This window comes from Cyprinodon tularosa, unplaced genomic scaffold (genome assembly GCF_016077235.1).
Source record: "Cyprinodon tularosa strain WSP-4 unplaced genomic scaffold, ASM1607723v1 ctg656, whole genome shotgun sequence".
NCBI lineage: Eukaryota > Metazoa > Chordata > Actinopteri > Cyprinodontiformes > Cyprinodontidae > Cyprinodon > Cyprinodon tularosa.
In genome coordinates, this window is record NW_024039403.1 from 323,316 (window position 1) to 331,299 (window position 7,984).

Sequence of the window (7,984 nt, forward strand, 5' to 3'; positions counted from 1 at the left end):
TATAGCCGATCTTGTTGGCTTTCAGTTTGGTTCTCAATAGCATGTTCAAAAGCTCTTATGAACGATCTATATGAAAGTGGGTCACCTGTAAATACAGGAATTTCTCTGTGAGGAAGTCGAGATATACTATGTTGTTTTATGAGCATCTCAGTATGTTGATTTTGTTGCTGTAGAACCCGGTACAGATCATCTGAAAAAGAATCAGAACATTGAGCATGTGTCGAAATCCCTTTAAAGCGAGACTTCCTTGATACTGGAGGATCAATATTTGCCTGCTGTTCATCATCTGACAACATTTATTGCCTTTCTGATTTGCTTGCAGAATAAACTGATTCAACTTTAAGTCTTGAAATAGCTTGTAAGGAATTAATCTCAGACTTCTGAGCTTCTTCATTTCCTTCATACACCTTTAATTTTGCGTCTGAAATGGCAAGCTTCGTTTCAATTTCTAGTTGCTCCTTTCTGAACTTAAGACGGGCTTCTTCCAATTCAATTGCTTCTTTCTTTTTCATTGCTGCTGCTCTTGCTAAAAGCGCTTCACGTTCTGCTTTAATTTTTAGCCGCATTGAACTTGTACTTGATCCTTGGGATGTACAGCTTGCAACCGAGGTAGCCTTTGAAACACTGTCATGTGGGTGCACATCTTCCTCTGGAGTGCATTGTGCATCTTTTATCCATTCTTTAACGCTTTGCAAGAAAAGTTTAAACTCATAATGTCTACCCTCGAACACATCTTGGTCTTCACGTTTATCTTCCTCACTTATCAGTTCACATAGTTCGTTATTAATGTGTTCATACTCTCTCAGGCATTTGACAAATAATGGTAAAGATTCTTCATTTATGAAATCAGCATTGCATTCATTCTGTTTCAATCTTTCAATGTTATTCTTCTCTTTTGTCAACTGTGACAGCTTTCCTCTTCTTTCTCCTTTTAATCTAATGATTCTGTCATCTCGAGCTCGTTCTGTGGGCTTTGGCTCCCTCTTCTGTCCAACCTGCGCAACTTCACCGTCGTCCTCCATTTAGTCCCGTTTTAATTTTCTTTTAATTCTTACACATAAACTGTGAGCCTCCAAACAGCTTCTTACTCTTCTAAAACGTTCACAAACATGTGTGACAAGAGTTCCTTTATGTGCAGGATTTCTATGTGTAGTTCACCGGGCTTTTCTAGTCGACACGTTCTGGCTTAGTCAGCAAGTTAGCTTAGCAACCGAGCTGATGCGGGGTAGCTTCTGTAGCCCTTGATAACGACGTGGTACTTACGGATTTTACCACTTCAACTCCGTTGTTTCCTTCAGCTGAATTGAATCTCCGTTCGTCTTTAAGTCCTCTTTTCATTTTGACTTAGTCTTGCAATGAGATAGTCTTTTGACTTGATGTAAGTGCGGCAAGCCTCACTAGTTTAGCCCCTTAAAGCTCTTTCGAACGCGACACTTTCTTCTAGAAAAAAGGAGGTCTTGAATCCGACGGTATTTTTTAGGTCTTTACTGAATTTAAAAGAAATAAAATAACAAGCAGATTCAAAACAAATAAAGTGACGGTCAAAAGACTGTGTTTCTCCTAAGGTGCCAAACTTCTATAAAGAGCAAGTCCTTTTTTCTTTCATAAACCAATTATTCGAAAACCAATCAAAAGGCACCACGTCACAAGCTTAACAACGATTCAATTATAGATGCTTATTAATTCCAAAAATGTATATATGGCTCCTATAAAGATAAAAAATAAAATGTTGTCTGTCAATATGCTCAATTCACAATTACTTAAGTGGAAAAGTTTCAAGAAATTAGTCTGAGATGATTCACTTTATAACATGGCGCATTGTTCTGTTGGAAGTAGCCATCAGAAGATTGGTACACTGTGGTCATAAGGTCCGGCCAGGTCAAGATCCGCAATTGCAATCGCACCAAACAGGAAAAAGAACATCGACAAATTCCGGTTCGTCAAATTAAAATATAGCAGCAACAGATCGGTGACTAGAAATTATAGCACAATTCTTATATATATATATAAAAAAAAACTAACACCGTTTATTTAAATGATTGGATCCAAACTATTGGTTAAACTTTAATCAAATCTATTCAAAAGAAACTTCTTATTACAGGAATGAAAAGAGATGCTGAGTTTGGGAGTAGAGAACAAGTTCATTCAAAAAAAGCAGTTTTGAATTATCCTTATCCCCATTTCAAAAATCTACAAATATATATATATATATATATATATATATATATATTTGGGCAGAAACTGAACATATGCTGGATGATGGTGGGATTTTTTTAATATGTCATATTAAATTAAGCGCTCACAGGGTTCATACAGGAATGAGTGACTCTAATTTAATGCTATTTTAATGCTATTAGAAATGATTTTAATGCCATCAACAAGAACCATGTACACAAGTTATTAGTGTACATGAAATATGAAGGAGCTGTAAGCAGAGTTCCATGACTCCTGTATGTATGTAAACACACACACACACATATATACGTATATATATATCCTCTAGCTTTTTCTCCGCCTGGAGCGATATAATATATCTGACGAAATTGTTTTTATAAGCATTTTTTATTAAGGAATTATAAATACTTCGATAAACATATTTAAATAATTTTAGTGCCAATTAAGGCCTTGATTAAAAAAAAAATGAATGAATTTTTAATTATTTTTATTGATCTGCGGAAACCCTGGTTCATCTCACGCATGCTCTCTACAGCGGAGGATGTATGCAATATGCTTTTCAAATAAAAAACAAAATCCTACTTTAAATATCAAAATGTACGGTTACCTGCGGGAACAAGTGAAAGTAGTGAGATATGTAGGTGTGTGGATGGACTATAAATTAAGTTTTGAAGTTCATATTCAGAAATTAATAGAAAAATGCAAAAAAGGAATAAAGGTGTTAAGATGCTTGTCAGGAGCTGATTGGGGAGCAAGCTGTCAGTCTTTGAAGAGAATTTATTATGCAGTGATTAGGTCAAACATAGATTATGGTAGTATAGTTTATAGCTCTGCGAATAAAACCTTACTTAATAAGATAGAAGTTATACAAAATCAGGCTTTACATATTTGTTGTGGAGCATTTAGATCATCTCCAGTAGTATCATTACTAGTTGAATTGGAAGAAATGCCACTTGAACAACGAAGGACTCAACTGAGAATGAGATATTGGGCTAGTGTAAAAGGACATAAAGAAAATCATCCGGTCAGACTTCTTCTGAAAGATTGTTGGGAATATGAATATAACGAAATACAAAGCTTTGGATGGGTAGTAAAGAAAGAGGCAAGCAGTTTGAATTTGAAAGATAATGTAATAACCCCAACTGTTCCAATACCGGCAATTCCCCCTTGGATGTTTTCTACACCAATGATCGATTTACAAATACAAAAAATAATGAATAAACGGGGGAAAAATACACCAACTGATATTATAGTACAACAACATTTAAGTAAAGAATATTATTCAGTTCTACAGGTATATACAGATGGGTCTAAGGAGCCAGAGTCTGGAAGAACAGCAGCAGCAGTATACATTCCGACATTCAAAATAAAAATTGCAAAAAGAATATCTAATCATGTGTCAGTATTTACAACTGAAGTATTAGCTATCATATTAGCACTACAGTGGATCGAAGAAGTTCAACCACTAAGAACTGTAATATGTACCGACTCAATGGCTACGCTAAATAGTCTTCTAAGTGGAAAATCTGAAACTAGGCAAGATTTAATATTTGAAGTATTGCAAAGTCTATTTAGAATAAGGCAGTTAAAAATACTAGTATACTTTCTCTGGGTGCCAGCACATGTGGGTGTAGATGGAAATGAGAAAGCGGACAAGCTAGCAAAGAAAGCATTAAATCATCAGCAAATAGAAATGAATGTATTTTTAAGTAAATCAGAAATGAAAACATTGATTACAATTGAAACTCGAAAGAAATGGCAAACGATATGGAATAATGAGTCAAAAAAGACATTTGTATCAGATTCAAAAGTTTATTGGAAAGGAGAGGAAAAGATGGAAATAGGAAAAAAGATATAATTATTTCAAGGCTAAGAATAGGTCACACAGCATTAAACTACAGTCTTTTTAAAATAGGGAAACATGAAACAGGAAATTGTGACAAATGCGGAGATCCAGAAACAGTACAACATATTATTTTTGAGTGCACTGCGTATGTAAGAGAGAGAATGAAGTTCATACAAGAGTTGAAAAAATAGGGATTAATGGGAATTCAATAAAAGCACTGTTAGGAAACGAGATAAGACAAACAAGAGTTAATGAAATATTATTCAAATATCTAAAAGATACAGGAACAATTAATAGGATTTAGTTATAGGATTCTTTTTTTTGGATATAGCGCAGTCTTCCAAAATTGTGCACTCCACACTCCAGATCAGTAGGTGGCGGAAATGCACCTTTTACGTTGGCCTGCCAATCCGCCATAAAACAACAGAAGAAGAAGAAGAAGGATGTATGCTTTGCTTTGTGCAGGCGGTCTGGAGCGTAGTATGCTCTCCACATACGTCAGATTCCGTTTCCGACAATTTGTGGCAGGACAAACGCGGACAAGCGCGGGTTGCAAATTGTCGGAAACAGACGAAATCAAGGGAGATGCGGGGTTTACGGGGACGAAAATCTCACTTTCCATGCAGTGTAAATCAAAAGCTGGGCCCGTCAAGGATCTGAGAGTTGACGGGCCATGTAAACTCTGAAAATCTCCTCACTATGCTTCTAGCCACATTATTCTCTCAGATCAAATCCACATATCTGCCTCATCATTCAGATGTGAACGGAATTTATAGCTCCAACTGGTACCTGCAGCTAACAGATGAAACTATTCCATCTAACCCAGCTCTCTGTGTTCCGCAATTGATGGAAACTTCACCAGGAAGAAACCCATCAAACACAACCCCTCGAGCTTTGATTTCAGGTAACCATCGGAAACTTTAACATTTTTAGAATTTCTCTGCATGTTCCCCTCTGGTCCTGTTTGATGCTGGAACGACATAACCGCCCATATGAACTGGACTGATCGTCATGTTGATACTTGGTCGACTCATAGCATGAAACGTCTCCGTTCAGTCTCCTAGAGTGAGGTCCTATAGGTGGGGCTCCTAGAGTGAGGGAGATGGACTCTCCTGACCTTACTCTCTGGTCCTATCTAGTACCATGATCTGGCTCCAGTCTTCATAAGCACGTGTCTGAACTGCACACCTGTGAGTTTGAGCTGTGTATCTGTATCTGAACCTAACCTGCTCTGTCCTCTCTGCTTTCAGGGCAGAACCTGTGAGTCTCCAAAATATTGGATTTTTAATCCTGCCTGCTCATTTCTGTTGAGTTCTGCATCTGGGCTGTAAGACCTGTAATCATGACATTAGGAACTGGTATAGAACTTATAATATTACCACCATGCAGAAAAGTACAACATTAGTGGGAAATTCTGCACAATTGTCAAGTTTTGTGCATTAATTTCAGTCTATAAATGGTAATTTGATCAGTTATCTGCTCAACCTTTATGGATCACAGAGAACCTCACAAAATGCAACAGCAAATTCCTGGATCCACTTGTGTAACCATACATCAGCATCATGTCAGCAAACAATTTAATATCATCTGTTTGTATTAAGACCAAGACTCTGCTGGACACGAGCCCACAGAATAAATAAGATTTATTTACAGAGAAGCAGAGAGGCAGAATAAATGATGCATTTGCAAAAGTCACGCGAACGTAGCAAAGTATTATCGTAGAAGTAAGCATGGGATCGTGTTGCAGTTCTCGTGGATTGATTGTTGGTAGCAGCCATTTCCCAGAGTCAGGACTCAGTAAGTCTGTGTATGAATGCAGTCCGTTTAGAAGCGATGCCGAGTACAGGGCCACAGCACAGATGCGTCAGCACAATCGACCTGCCTCGGAGGGAATGCTGCCAGTTACCTCAACCCCGAGGGAACAACGGACCGTTCCCGGGCTTTTTAATTTTTAGATACGCATGTGTTTGGATACGCGTTGTATATAGTTGTGTGTTTTAATAAAGCTCTTTCTTTGCATAAACAGCTTCCTGGCAAATGTTCATTTCCTGTATAAATTCATTCATGTCCTTGATGGTAGCCTAATAATTGCGTAGCAGTGTAGGATAACATAAATACACAGCATATGAATGAATAAATATATGAATGAATAAATAAATATATATTCATAAATATATATATATGTAAATTTATATGTAAATATATATATATATGCCAACCAATCACGAGCGACTTTACTTGTTTAAAAAGAAGTGGTTCCGTCCAATACTCAGTAAGAAAATTAAAGCCTGGCGTGGCCACGTGTGGTTTTGCTGCCAATCACGAGCGATTTCACTTGTTTGAGAATAGTGGTTTCAGCCAATACTGAGAAGGTTATTCAAGCCAGACCTGGCCAGCCGCGCGGGTTTGCTGCATTCATATGCTAATTAGGGCCATTAGTACAGCTGATCGCTCTCCACATACGTCAGATTCCGTTTCCGACAATTTGTGGCAGGACAAACGCGGACAAGCGCGGGTTGCAAATTGTCGGAAACTGACGAAAATCAGGGAGATCTGCGGGGGTTTACGGGGACGAAAATCTCACTTTTCATGCAGTGTAAATCAAAAGCTGGGGCCCGTCAGAGGATCTGAGGAGTTTGACGGGCCATGTAAACTCTGAGAAATCTCCTCATCTGATGCTTCCAGCCACATTATTCTTCTCAGATCAGAATCTCACATTATCTGCCTTCATCGATTCAGGATGTGAACGGAATTTAATAGACTCCAACCTGGTCCTGCAGCTACAGATAGAAACTATTCCTCTAACCCAGCCTCTCTGTGTTTCCGCAATTGATGGGAAGAAACTTCACCAAGTTACCCACCAAACACAACCCCTCGAGCTGTTGATTTCAGGTAACCATCGTGAAACTTTAACATTTTTTGTTTTTCCCTCTGCATGTTCCCCTCTGGTCCTGGGTTTTGAGTGGCTGGAACGACATAACCCCCATATGAACTGGACTGATCGTCATGTTGAGTCTTGGTCGACCTCATGTCATGAAACGTGCCTCCGTTCAGGTCTCCTAGAGGTGAGGTCTCCTAGAGGTGGGGTCTCCTAGAGGTGGGGGGGAGATGGACTCTCCTGACCTTACTTCTGTCCCTTCTGAGTACCATGATCTGGCTCCTGTCTTCAGTAAGGTCAGTGTCTGAACCTGCAAACCTGTGAGTTTGAGCCTGTGTATCTGTATCTGAACCTAACCTGCTCTGTCCTCTCTGCTTTCCAGGGCAGAACCCTGTGAGTCTCCAATAAATATTGGACTTTAATCCTGCCTGTCTGTTCTGTTGAGTTCTGCATCTGGGCTAGTAAACCTGCTACATCATGACATTAGGATATTGGTATAAACCTTATAATATATTACCACACATGCAGAGAAAAAGTACACTTAGTGGAATATTCATGACAAATTGTCAAGTTTTGTGCATTAATTTTCAGTCTATAAATGGTATTTGATGTCAGTTATTCTGCTCAACCTTTACTGGATCACAGAGAACCTCAACAAAACTGCCAAGCAGCAAATTCCTGGATCCACTTGGTAGACGCACATCAGGCATCATGTAAGCAAAACAATTTAATATCATCTGTTTGTAATTAAGACCAAGACATCTGCTGGCACTGGTCCCACAGAATAAATAAAGATATTTATTTACAGAGAAGCAGGAGAGGCAGAAATATAAATGAATGCATTTTACAAAATGTTTCTATGCGATTAACGTAGCAAAGAATGATTTAATCTAATGTAGATATATATTCCCATGGTAGAACGTGTCTATTCTGACAGATCTACTTCTGTACAGGTTTAGCATTCTGCTTGTTGGTAGGAAGCATTTATTTCTCAGAGGGTTTTAATTCACTTCATAAGCATTAAAGGAGCAGCTTCCCTCCTTTAGGCCATGCTGGTTTTTACAAGATGACCTTTAGGCGACCGG